This window comes from Zophobas morio, unplaced genomic scaffold (genome assembly GCF_036711695.1).
Source record: "Zophobas morio isolate AGI-343-1 ecotype UQ-CSIRO unplaced genomic scaffold, CSIRO_AGI_Zmor_V1 ptg000005l, whole genome shotgun sequence".
NCBI classification, from domain to species: Eukaryota; Metazoa; Arthropoda; class Insecta; order Coleoptera; family Tenebrionidae; genus Zophobas; species Zophobas morio.
In genome coordinates, this window is record NW_026972110.1 from 11528438 (window position 1) to 11542371 (window position 13934).

A 13934-nucleotide genomic window follows, 5' to 3' on the forward strand; every position below is an offset into this window, starting at 1 on the left:
ATGTTTTCGATAGAAAACTTTTTTGGATTGATAATCAAATAAGTTTTGATCCAAATTTTACCATATACAGGGCATTTTTAACATAGTTACGTTTAGAATTTCACAAAATTATAGTGTGTATATACACCAACAGTAACAAATCTCTCTGCCTGAAAGATTCCAGTGGCGTACCCAAACAAACTATATATACCGGGCAAGCAATAGAATTTGTAATCAAGTCATCCTTGGAACCGAATTCGTAAGTCTTCTCTGAAATGATATGTTTAAAGCTGCGACTACATCGTAGAAAAGTTTTTAACAAAATGAATTTTAATTGCCACGTCAGAGTATTAACTAATCTCTCTGTGACTTTAACAACTGTCACATGAAACGTCCATTCTAATATTAATTTTCTTGCTTGTTGTTGTTTATTGGAGAAATAGTCCTTACATTAAAAACAGTTTTTTTTTCAGAAGTTTATTTCCACATTTGTGTATTCACTCAAAGTACACGATGTGTGGAACGACTCGATTTAAGCGGCTTGGGATGAATTCCGGGAAGAATTTCCATTCAACATCGTCGACTATGCCCATATTGGAAAAAAATTTAGCAACACTGTTTCCCTATCTAGTAACATTTGTGCAAGAATTACATAAAGTCGATTTTCTAGCTAGGGTTGACTATTGGTTTTTGGACACATTTAATGACGCTTATAGAAGAAAACCTTTCTTATAGACAAGCCCAATTTGAATGGCTACATTAATTACCAAAGTATGAGAATATTTTGAGCACCGAAAATCCACGTGTTTATGTTGAGACTCCCCTTCATCTTCAAAAAGTTAGTGTTTGAAATGCAATTAGTCAACGATGGATAGTAGAGCCTATATTCTGTGAAGGCAATCATGGTAATAATAATCATGTGATTAAACCACTTATTCAATGTAAATCTCTTCAAGGTACCCTAACCGCTGCTAGTATCAGCCAGATTTTGGCAGATTTTATTTTTATGCAAGTAGGTTATTTTTAACAAGATGGAACCTCAGCACATTCAGCTAAGGCTACCACAACAATAATGTTGCGGGAATTTTTTGACAATTGAATCATTAGTCGAAATACATACAATATCTGGCCCCCGAGATCAGAATTTTAGTTGGTCCTACTTAAAGAACACTATTGAACGCCTGTCAACAATTTGGAAAAATTAATATTGACAATAACAAAAGAAATTAACGAGATAAACAATACTGCAGAAATGCTGAGATATGTGATCGATGAAGTTGCAAGAACAAAATGAGGAACACTGTAGTTTAATTTTATTTATTTAATAAACTTAATTGAACAAATTTCCTTCTAACTTCATACTTACTTTATTAAAAATCTTATTAAAAAGTGCAATTTTTTGTTAATTCTTAATATAATTTAGCCAGCGACATGCTAAATCCTTTCCAAGGATGACCCAGTTACAAATTATATTGCTCGCCTGGTACGTTGTTAAAGTCGGATGAGGCAATGCAGAATTTTTATGCAAGATTTAATAAATTATCAAGAGAAGCACATAAAAACTGCATTTCACTGTTAACACCCGCCTATGTAGTCGAATATTCCACCCAGGTAAGCAACCTAAAGAGGGTTTTGCTTTGTTTCCCACAGCCCTCAGGAATATACTCGAATCCCTGGTCAACGGACTGCGAAACATTCACTGCATTTTTCATTTAAACTGCTTCCCAGCGAATGGTACATGTTTCACCTCTTTTGTTCAAAAGCACAATTACTATTCCACCAGTTTAACACATATTATCTTAAGCCTTTCGTCTTTTAAAAACAATTTATAGTTCAGCAATTTCAAAGAACAGCGATTTAGATCGCAGACCCACGACACAGTACAGACGATAGATAGGTATACAACAAATAGACGAAAGTGGAAGCCCTAATATTGTATATTTTTGGAGGTATGAAAAGTCGACAAAGCATGGAATTAGCCATTCGTCAAATGGCCGCTATTAAAACGGTTCCCTCAGGTTACACCCTGACAGGAATAATAAAAATTTCGAATTCCGATCATTTCCGGATTACTAACGAGTTTAAAAACAATGATAATGACGTATCATGACGACAGCGAACATCACAAAGGCTATTCTAAAAATTAACTATCTTTTATTAAAAAAAAAATTGTTACTGATGTAAAATTCCAGTACAAAATTTTGCTTGAAAAATATTTATAATAATTGATAGTAATCTAACTGAAGTAAAATCTGTTACTAATTTTGACTAAATTGTACGTTGCTTTCAAATGTTGCCTGTCCCGAAATGTTCTCTACATTTGTAGGGATTTGCTTCGCTGATTGACCCTAGAACTTGCTGCCTCCAGGAAGATTATACGTCACTAGAACGCCTATAATTATTATGAAATCCGTCAAATATGGATTCCTGGATTCAATTACCAGGAACGAGAATTGATTAAGACTAAACATGTATAAGCCTTGGACCCTTTCAACTCAATTATCGCGATGTGATTTCTAGATTATATTTAACGGTTTAATAAGGACTTAACGTTAGTGAAACAAAGTGGAAAATGTCACCATGGTAACTGAAGTCGAAACGTTAAATCCTCATTAAGAGAGTGTATAAATAAATTTCCTTACATAAAGGATAATAAACCGCACATAACATAACGTTTTCAATAACAACGTTCATGGCAGCGATATTCTTTTTACTGCCTGACAAATAACATGTAATGAAACGACTTTTGTCGCGTTATTATATAGGATATAAACCTTATAAATGTTACCGTTATTATCCCGATGCTAAATTACATTCATCAGGTTTCGAGAAAATTGTCTCGATCATGAGCTGTATGGATTATCGATAATCCGCTAGTTTGGCTCACGCCGCAATGCCTCTAATTATTATCGCGCAAAAGTGTCGGGATAATCCTCAAGGATTACGGAGAAAAATTAGACGGGGTTTAATTAGCGTCCTATGAATATTGTAATTGGAACGACGCTGGATGTTTACTTTTCATTACAAGATCGAAATCCTTACATACATACCATTTTTACATCATTAATATGCAAAGGATGCCCGGATATCATCCTGAATTCTTTGCTACGGAAAGTCGACAATCCAAACTTACCCATTCCGTGTTGGCATCCTAAACGACCTGAAATTAAAAAAAAGCTTTATGAAACTTACAATAAAAATGTGACATAGACTATATTTCTCCAGATTTTAAGGCTATTCGGGCAAATTGAAGTTCGCTTTAGATAATGGCCATCTTGCCATCAAACATAACGACAGTCTTATAAAATCCGGAGCACCTCTCTTCTAAGATTGCAGTTTATGTCAATATAAAAGGGTATCACATATCGTTCCATTTATGCCGCGTAAAATGAGTTCTTGGCTCACGTAACATACAACAAAATAATTACGGCAGTTAATAAAAGCGTCCTCGTTCGCCTGTTTTAATTAAAAATGTATGAATTTAAATATTTCATGTGCTAAAATTTCTGGCGACAAAGGGGGAGTTAGCTCCCAAATTTTTTCGGGAATATTACATAACAGTTTATTATTAAGTAGTAAAATTTGTCGCTTCTTATTTGTCAGATCTATTGCCCAACTTCTAATTTTTAACTAGTTACCTGCCAATTTGAATTAAGACATAGTCGATCCCGATATCTACCAAATACAAACCTAAGTATATAATTTCTCACTATTATTTCGACTATAATGGTAATGTTTATTCTGTTAGGTATTGCTTCTAAGTATATATATAAAAAAAAAAACTACCGCGAATGTGCAACTATTTATACTCCGATTATTTGTACACAGCTTGATCTCTTGAAAGCCTTGTGGTACCAAACATTTACTGTTTTTTTTTTAATTATTTTGCACCATAATACCATACGTATAATCGAAAGTAAAGTTCTCTGGGACCACTCAAAAATTGTCATATGTTTTTTATCTGGTACGTGTTATTTCTTTGTATATAATTTAACAAGTGAAATGATTTTATAACGTTCGACCTCGATTATGCTAGTTTGTTCATCTGAACACTTTTCCTTCATCTAACTAGGCAGTAATGCTACGTATTCGTTCCCATACACAATTTTTAAAGCGATCACATCCTCTGAACAAACTTGTCATGGGTCATTAAGTTTAAAGTAAATCTGCAACATGTGAGCTTGTCATCGGGGGGAGGGGGGGGGGGGGGGGTACCGAGTGTGAAGACTAGCACAATGAAGGTGGAACTCATCAAATAATTTTGACCTGTTTAATTGTACAACGTCTTCTCATCCGAACATTCTTTCATTAACTAAGTAAGTAGATGTTTAAAGAAATATTGTTGCAATGTTACAAACAGCTGCAATGTAGGTGCAGTAAGAGAAGAAAGGCTTTGACCTAAATCTTGTGTTTGGTTGAATTTTTTCGTTTGGTGTCTTAAAAAACGGATGATAGAGATCCTAAAGAAGCTAAATTTCTAATTTTGCACTTAAAAAAAACGAGATTTTGTAACTGGAAAATACAGCCCAAAAAAAGAAAGCACTTAATAAAATTATTCCCGCCATATTTTTGTGTCGTTAATTCAAAGTCACTCTTCCACTTTTGCGGTTCACCACTTTGAATCAGAACACATTCCACCATTTCAAAACACAACGTAGGGTCTCATATTGCTCACGATCACAGTTCCTGGCCACTTTTTCAAATTTTCGCGGGTTTTTCAAATTTTTTTCACATGTCAATTTTTGGCGGAATGATTGGGTTATTACAAGTTCTTAAGATTAAACTTCCCTAGCACCTAAAGTACAATAACTTGCACTTGTCTATGTACCTTCTTAAATAGATTATAACATTGGATTCTTCAATTTTTATTTGTTTCTATGATAACATTAATAACATATATGTATAAGTTGCACTGAAAATAGGGATGGCTTAACTACAGGCACAGTTTAAAAATAAAGGAAGAGTAATAGCTTATAGATCTAGGGCACATTTATTATTTTGTACAACTTAAATCGGTTTTACTTAAGAAAAAGAAATCAATAATTAAGCCCCACCCACTCGCGCCGATCTCAATTGTGACGAATTTTTTTATTGTTTGTGAGATCAAGCGGCGGTTAATAATGTAAAATCTATATTTCTCTACAAAAATTTATCATTTTAAACATGTTTTAAGTTTCTTGTGGTAATAAGATGATAACGCATATTAAGAAAATAAAGGCAAAATATAAACCCCTCCCACCCACCCCTACCTCAATTGTGATGAATTTTTTTATTCGTAGTCAGCTAGGGGCGGAGCTTAATTGCAAAATCTCTATTTCTTTACAAGAAATTAGCATGTGAAACGTTACCGGGGTTGCCAAATCTACCAATAGAGTAGTTTTTTTATGTACAGCCTTTTTCTCCTTAATATACGTAGTCTTTTTTCACATCAAAATACTTCAAACATGTTTAAAATGGTTGTAGACAAATATGGATTTTGCAATTAAACTCCGCCCCTCGATCTGACAACAAATGAAAAATTCATCACAACTGAGATCGGGGCGGGTAGGTGGTTCTTAATCATTGCCTTTTTTTATTAATATAAGTGTATATTTTATAGTTTTATTTCAAAAATACGATACTCTTGAAGAACGTAATCATATTTTTGATGTTAAAGGTCAGACAAATTTTGGTTAGCCTTTTACCATTTGTACGATACTCTTAATATAAATCTAAATGTTACTGATCTGTTGAATATATTTAGAGATTACTTGTCTAACAAAATCACCTGCAAACGACAAACGACAGAGAGATGGAAACGGGAGACGTACTTTGTCATATTCTAGACATAAAATCAATCATTTCGCTCAAAGTAAAAGTAATCTAATCGTTATGAAAAAGTAGTAAGTATTATAATTGTTTCCTCAGCAGCTTTATTAGATTCACGTACACTTACCACAGAGATTTAAATGCCCAAGACACTGTTTGTCTTATTAGCAGGGCTCAGACGCCGCGGATTAATCCATGAGCGTGCGGGCTGCAAATATCAAGGCCGAAAATTTACGTTGACGATTACTCTTCTGAAAATTTGCCTTTAAACTTACCACCCTTGTAAATTTACAAGTATGATAAAACCAAAGACCGCCTACAAACTACCAAATCACTAATAAATAAGTGAATAAATACCTAAAGCACGCCTGCCTTATTTATATTTTTATAGTGGAAAATTTTAATGATAACCTCACTATTTTAAATTACATCTTATTTAGTTTTAAGCTTTAAAAGTGCATTTTCTTTTTAAATTTTACCAGAAATAAGAAAAAGATGATTAGAAACGGACTGATGAAGTTGTTATTTGTTTTCATATAATAATCAAATCATCTGGAAGGATGAAATAACACAGTTGTTATTTCGATTCGTGTGCTTATTTTGTATACTTCAAATTCTTTATCACCTTCAAAGAAGAAGGTGACTTTCACTTTTGCCCTAACTTGAACACAAAAAATTGGTATAAAGTTATTTATTTAGGCAGGAATTCCCTCGTCAAACATTCAAACAAGTTCACTGTACTAAAAAATTTGACGGAAATGGGAATCGAACTCACACGGGTGGAGCTCAAGTTCGACGGCACCGTTGAAAACCCAAAAGGCCACTGGCAGGTCATTCTGTACATAAACCATATATGGGTTACTTGACACGAAATTGCAATAAAAATCAAGACGGATTCATAAACCACAAGAGCATCAGTATATTATATTATAATTATAAAATTTAAATTACATTTACTATAGTAAACTTTGGAAATTAAGTACGTTATTCTATTGTTGGTGAGGGTGATCAGACAGATTTTCGTTGGCGTTTTACCATCTAAACGATCCTCCTAACATACAAAATTTGATAACAATCGATCCAGTGTTTCGAACATTATCTGTCTAATAAAGATTGACACAGACAGACGGCAGACAGACAGACAAACGAACGGAAACCGAAGAAGTAGTTTAAGTCGAAGTTGACATTTTAAAAGAGATGGTCTTGTGAGTGCAAAAAACTACGTATACTTATAAAATAACAATATTTAACACAAGTATTTACAATTTTTTTACAACAGCAGGAGCTACCCGTAGAAAAAGAAAATCATATTTCATTACATCCTAGAATTTGGAATCGTGTTCAACTTTTAGCAAAACATTCGCCACGAAAGAATCCAAAAAGTCTTAACCAATTTGTACATAATATATTAAGAAGTATCTAATGTAATAAAAAAATTGTGTACGTATTAAAAACGATATTTAAATCAATATACTTAAATGTCCAGCTTTATTGATAAATAATGTAAAATGATTAAATACAAGAAACAAATGGGATCCGTCATCACCATTAACCATAAACCATAACCATTATGGATAACAAATTTCAACACTGCTTAATTTATATATTTAAGTCGTTAGAAGTACTTACTAAATAAACTCCATAAATCATCCTCAACTACACTTTATTTTTACAAATCGAAGGTTTCGAAACGAAGTTAAGGTACAAATAATAAAACTAAGTGGGTAATAATAATTTGTGTTAGTGAAAACGATACAATTCACTTTTAATACTTTTCTGGTATGAAAGATTCAGGCTATGGAAATAATTTTCATTTCTTTAATTAAAGTCTACGTGTCAAAATTCAAATAATATAAAGTACTTATATTTAATGAACAGAATTTCAAAAATAAAAGGGGTAGCACTTTGCAAAATCGTTTAAACACATGATTTCATTTTACTAAACTGACCTTTAATCGATCGGTAACGTTATGAAACGAAATAAACATTTATGCCTTGCCCTTCAAGAACATTTCAAAAATATGTATGTTTCATTGGAAAATAGATAATGCATGGCGTCGCATAAGAAAATATCACGAATAAACAAAGTTAAGAACTTGATTTTACTGTTTGAGTGTTTCTGTGTTATTTTGATTTTACCCCCTGAGCAGTTTCTATATCGAAAAATTAGCCAGTAAAGCAATGATTTCCATAATTACACCAGAAAAGTAACAGTTACACAATCTTTTAAGTAATAAAGATGAAGCTAGGGGATTTTGTAATCAATGAAAAACAATGTACAAACATTTTGTGAGATAGTACCTTTTCGTTGTTACTTCCAAAGTGTTACAACTTTTTAACAACCAATTAACTAAGCTAATGCACTTCAATCTTTAATGCTACCGACAAAATCACGGTTATCACTGACAAACTAACTAACAATTTTATACTTATCTATAAATATAATAATAATGATAAATATCAAGTACTTAATGCTATCACTTTCAACATTATGCAGTTATAAATCAGTTATCATACATTTGTTTGCAGTGTATACTGAGTATATGTATTTAGTTATCTAGGGCGAACTTGCTTTTACTGCTTAAATAATAAGCTACTTTCAAACAAAGATAACATTTCCAACAACCTTATGTAATTCGGACTAAAAAATTTGTGCGTTGAAAATAAAAACTCAAAAAATAATGTATAGCTCTTGTGAAATGGGGTTCAAATAAGCGTTTTCCAGCATTCGATTCTTGAGTCAAGTATTAAAAACACAGTCCGTGCACGCTTTGAAGTCCACATCATACAAAGCACAAGAAGACTGATTCATTAGCAACCAATCACCCCAAGTCTTTGATGCGAACATCACGTCGAAAATTCTAAAATCAACACGAATCATTAAAATCATAAAATAAATATGAAAAGCAAAATGAACAATTACTGACTTTGAGATCTGATTAAAAGAGAGGTTTTACATCCACCTCGAATTTCTGTATTGATTAATCGCTTTCAGAGAAAATACATTCCATTTAGTAGGATGTTAGCATAATGTTAACTTAACTAAAAAGTAATCAGCGTTTGATAAACTTGATGAAACGCGATACGCCCTTGTGTCTATACTATAAACTCCTCTCTAGCTCAGAATCTGTAAGAATCACGCCATCCATCACTGTTTGTTGAAAATAATTAAACAAACAACATTGTTCGCAACAAATTATTCATGAAAACAAGGATCAAATGTCCTGTCGTCAGAGCCGCTTGATTTAACGGGAGCTAATAATAGCCGATAGCTTCAATTTCCAAGAGAAACGTTACATTTTTTGTTTCGCTTTATTTTACCATTTGGTTTGAAAGGTATCATTAGTTCTGTGAAGAGCAACCGTATTTAATTGCCCTAAAAATAACACTATGAACTACACGAGGTGGTTATTAATGGTTGATAGAACCACCTATTTTCAGTGAGTGTAACTGAAAGCCACGCTTAAAAAAGTAATCACTGGGTAACTTTAGTCAATATATAAATGTCTGACTTTTCTGTATCTCTTTATTTATCTGTCACCTAATGCTAACAAATTCTGATTTATAACTTAATGATATGAAAGAGGAAACATAATTACATACTATATTAAACAAAAAATATTCGAGATATATGTCGGCATTTTGAAAAATCTTTTGTAATTTTCAGGTCTTTAGTATTGTTATTTCTTAATAAATGGTAAAAAGATTCAAGGACAATGACATGACAAGGTCCCGAATAATCAAATTGACGTATTCATTATCTGTATCTAACCTGGGAAAAGATCAACTTTTATCTTATCTTTCAAACTTAGTTCTGCATTACATAATTCAAATTAAGTTGAAACCAGTGTGATTTGAAAACGTTCATGCAAATAAATGTGAGGGTGTACTGCGATAAGAAATGTAAAATGTTATATTACAATAAAAGCACTCAATAAATTTAAAGTGTTAATTTAGCCCCATTTAGCTAAATTATTCATCGTTTTAGATGAAACATTAAATATGCAAATAAACACTGTGATGCCAGGTCGTGAAAATCAAGTATATTATAATACAAATTTACGCTAAGGAACTTTTAATTCGGTTGCATGAACTTCTGTATCCGAAAGTTAAACATCGTACATTTCAAGATATGGAAAATATGAATCTGACGCAAAAAAAAAATTATTTACCAAATGTTCTTAAGGCTTTTCTAATTTATTCAGTATAATTTACACAGTGGAAGCTGTCATAGGAAGATAACTTAAGAAACATTTCAGCGCAACACAAAAACAAGTCGACTCAAAGCGCAAATTGAAAAAAGCGTCAAATTTAATTTTTTACCTCATCGCAAGCTTACATTTTTCCACCTCCATTATAATCCGGGTTTGTTAAACTCCCGGAAAAAATATATAAAAGAAAATTAAAATAAAATTCAGCAAAACAAACACCAAACGTGCGGGGAAATCACGAATTGAATAATTTTCTTTTCACTGTGTGGCAGTGACGTGCTTCTAGGATGAAATTTAAATTGCGATCTTATCTAGAAACATTAATAAAATTCCGATTTGAAACGCCACCAATGAATAACAAGAACTTTTTCTTGGTGGAACTGTGTTATCGAAGCCTACAAAAGTTATCGATTTGCTGATATTAGTTAGCTTTATTGGGTTTCTCAATCTTATTTCAAAAAAGTAAAGGAAAAACTCGATTTTAAGATAGAAATTGTATTTCCAGAGATTTTTTACCGTTTCGTTATTCCACTGTATTATCTTTGTCGAGCTTTCCTGCATTGCTCGGTTTCATTTAATTTAATGGCTGCTTTTAGGGAGATGCCAAAATGCGAGCTTAGAATTTTTCGAAATGAAAATTCCGACAAATGTCTGGAAAACCACGCAAAAAGAATGGCCACAAATGTGAGTAGCCCTGTATTCTTGTAAATATTTTCTCATCTTGTTATTAGATTAAAAAAAAAACATGAAAAACCGAAATAATGTGACATTTATTTATCCCCTCCAAAAACCTGATTACGTGATTTCATCCTTGGATACACTGTTTTAAGAAATTGCTTGCGTTTGAACAGCGATCTTTTATTTTTTCTTTAGAACGAAATCATGTAAAGAGTATTTAAAAAATATGTTGTGTGAACCGACTTAATTTAAGGATTATCTCAGGTAACAGCCTTTTACTCCTTAACTCACCCACATCTCTTAAATTTTTAATCACACGTTATACCTTTGCCGAAGAACTCAAAATTCGCCTTCTGCGCAAGCCCCTGCCAACACTAAATCCACCTCTACGTGACGTATGTTTTAATAAAACGAAGAACGCAAATACTTCCATTATTATCAAAAAATGTCATTCGGTGGTCTAAAATCCGCGATGTTTCGTTTACCATAAAAAAAATATATGAAAACAGTAATGATTTTTCCATTAGCTCACACCGATGAATTCAAAGCATTCGCTCATTTTTACTTCATTTTAAACATTTTACCATCCTACACAATTTTCGTTCCACAAAAAAATCCTTAAAATATAAACATCGACATTTAACTCATTTTAGCTCGGAAAATATATGGAAGACCTGTCAAATTAAATAGAATCCTGCAATATTCTATAATTAAACTGGTTTATTATCGTTAAAGCTTTGGGCAATGCGCAAGCACACCCAAATTTAGCCTAAAGAGATTACAATTTCGCTTAGGAGCAAAGTGTCTATTAACTCATCCATTTCCTTCAGAATATGTGTGAATAGATAAATTATGGCTCTTATGTAATAATTACAACCCTGTGACAGCAAATTAGACGCATCGTTTACACTAAATTTAGCAGAATTTAATCGGAAGTGTGAGTTTTTCTAATAACACAATTTTCGAACGTGTCGACGGTTTAATAAAGTTCGATTATGCCATCTCACTGCATATTGTTATTTTATCAATTAATTAAATGCGGCGCTAATGCATCCGACGTGAATTTAAAGTTGCATTGACGCAAATGGAAATTTCAGTTTAGTTCGGAGTACAGCTGAAATCGCGCTGAAAAATAGATATGTCAGGTTCATTTGTTACCCAGACGACCCAATTTTTTAACAAGTGAACAGTATTTTTACCGGAGAAGGTTAAATGATACGCAGGGGCGTATTTATCTATTCACAGAGGGGACACAAGCGAAGCGTTATTGAAAATACTAATCAGTAGATGTAGGAACTTGGAAGGGCAATTAAAAGACTGATTTTGTTGCACTAGTTTTTAAATTTCAGCCAACCATAACTCAATTTTTAGTAACGAGATTTCTTTTATAATTTTTATCCCATTTAACTTCTGTTATTAAATCATTTAACTAAGGCCGGTTTATGGAAAGCGAATTAAATATTTAATCCTCGATTAATTTAACAAAGGATTAAAATGTAGAATATGAGCCCGTGATTGATTAAAACATGCACGTTGCATAGCAACGTACCTCAATTAAAAGTTAATCGCAACTAACTTTTAATTCGCTTTTCATAAGCCGGATCTTAATGTAGTCTATTTTTAACAATAACAATATAAAAATCTCTTTATCGCGTTAAATGATTTGAAAGAAACCGAATGAAGATAAATAATTGGCGAATTTTACAATCACAATAAATATCACGACAAAAACTTTACTATAACACATTTGCAACAAATGGAAATTGCAAGATATATCATAAATGACATTATTGAAGGGGCCGACAATAATCAAGCCTTGAATAGTACTGCGAGCAGTTGAAGAAAAAAATGAGAAGTAACAAAAAATTACGACTTGTCGAATCAGCAGTTGAAAAACTCGGACAATTATATCTAAAACTTGGAAGGCAGTTTGAAATATTGCAAGCAAAAAATTTATTTATACAGTACTTCCCTCACACTCCAAACGGTGACTTGATGCTTGTCAGGTCATAGTGGATCAGGTCAGGTTCGATCAGGTCAGATTTTTTTGGTGATAATTTTTATCAAAAATCAATCAATAAAGTTAACTGATTCATCCCGTAATCTAAACGTGTTCGCTGCGTTCTGAGGGTGTGTTTTTTAAATTCAGAAGTTATTTCAAACAATAGAAACCAAACACTTCTATAACAATAAAGCTGAAAAAAAGAACCTTAAAATGCGAACACAGTGAGCATGTTGATGTGTAATTTAAAAAAATATTTATCGATGTCCCTGGGAAGCAAATTTGTTAAGAGGAATTTTGTTATTATTTAAAAATGTAAGCTTAAAGATTCTTTGTGGTCACTAGTATCTGTGAATTTGAGGATTTTTTTTAGAGTAAATTACCTTAACACGACAATCTCTGGAGAATTATTATAGTAAAAACTAAATAGCTTTGCTGACAGTTCATTTGTAAACGTTTATATAACACTAAGTCAATTAAAAAAAAACATTCAGAATGCGAGTGCAGCGAGCACGTTAGATATTATTCAAAATTATCCGTGAGTGTTGGTGTCCCTGGAAAGTTAAATTACTATTAATGAGATAAATTTTCAGTGTTTAAAAAAAGTGAATCCTGAAAATAAATGTGTGATTACTGAAGTTGGGGAGACGTGCTCGCTGGGCTCATATTCTAAAGGTATGTTTTTAAGATTTAGAGAATTATTATTACAACTGAACCCACACAACTTCGCTCTTTCTTGAATACTTCTGAGACTAAACTTTAGAAAAGAATGTTTAGAATGCCAGCGCAGAAAGCACAATCAGATTTTATTAAAAGCTGGTCTAAAGTTAGAACATTTTTGGGAAAATGGGGTGAGACGATCTTAATTTGACCAATAAAGCAGACTAGCTCATTCATTAATTTTTTTTATTCGCCCTGTACAACCACAATGTTTTGCTTATTTTAGATAGGATTTACTTAGGCAAAATTTTTAAATGACATCATCAATTTTTTGGAAAAGGGTAAACGAATAAATTTCGATTAACGATTTATCACACTTACGATAACCTTAAAACGTTTTCAAAGTTAAATTGGAAAATATTTGTTTTTTTTCCAAAAATTTGGATGTCCAGGGTAAAAACTCAACACGGATAGGAGTATGTTATTTTACAAAACTTAAGACATATTTACTATATACAATTTTGTGGCAACGTCATCACACTGTTGGTGGGGATGATTAGACAAGGTTAGCATTTTGACATGTACACGATACCTAT

The 13934-nt window shown here is 32.4% G+C and overlaps 1 protein-coding gene across 3 annotated transcripts in view; it reads right to left on the bottom strand.

The window, feature by feature from the left end:
* The window catches only part of Pde9 (Phosphodiesterase 9), a 252277-nt gene that overhangs the window by 143453 nt on the left and 94890 nt on the right, over window positions 1-13934 (bottom strand). For 2 of the 3 annotated variants that reach the window (XM_064047105.1, XM_064047108.1), the window contains exon 2: window positions 3113-3139. The gene's annotated coding sequence lies outside the window, so the exon portion shown is untranslated. Of the gene's footprint in view, window positions 1-3112; window positions 3140-8088; window positions 8125-13934 lie in introns of those variants that run through there. The other variant, XM_064047107.1, reaches the window with a different exon arrangement.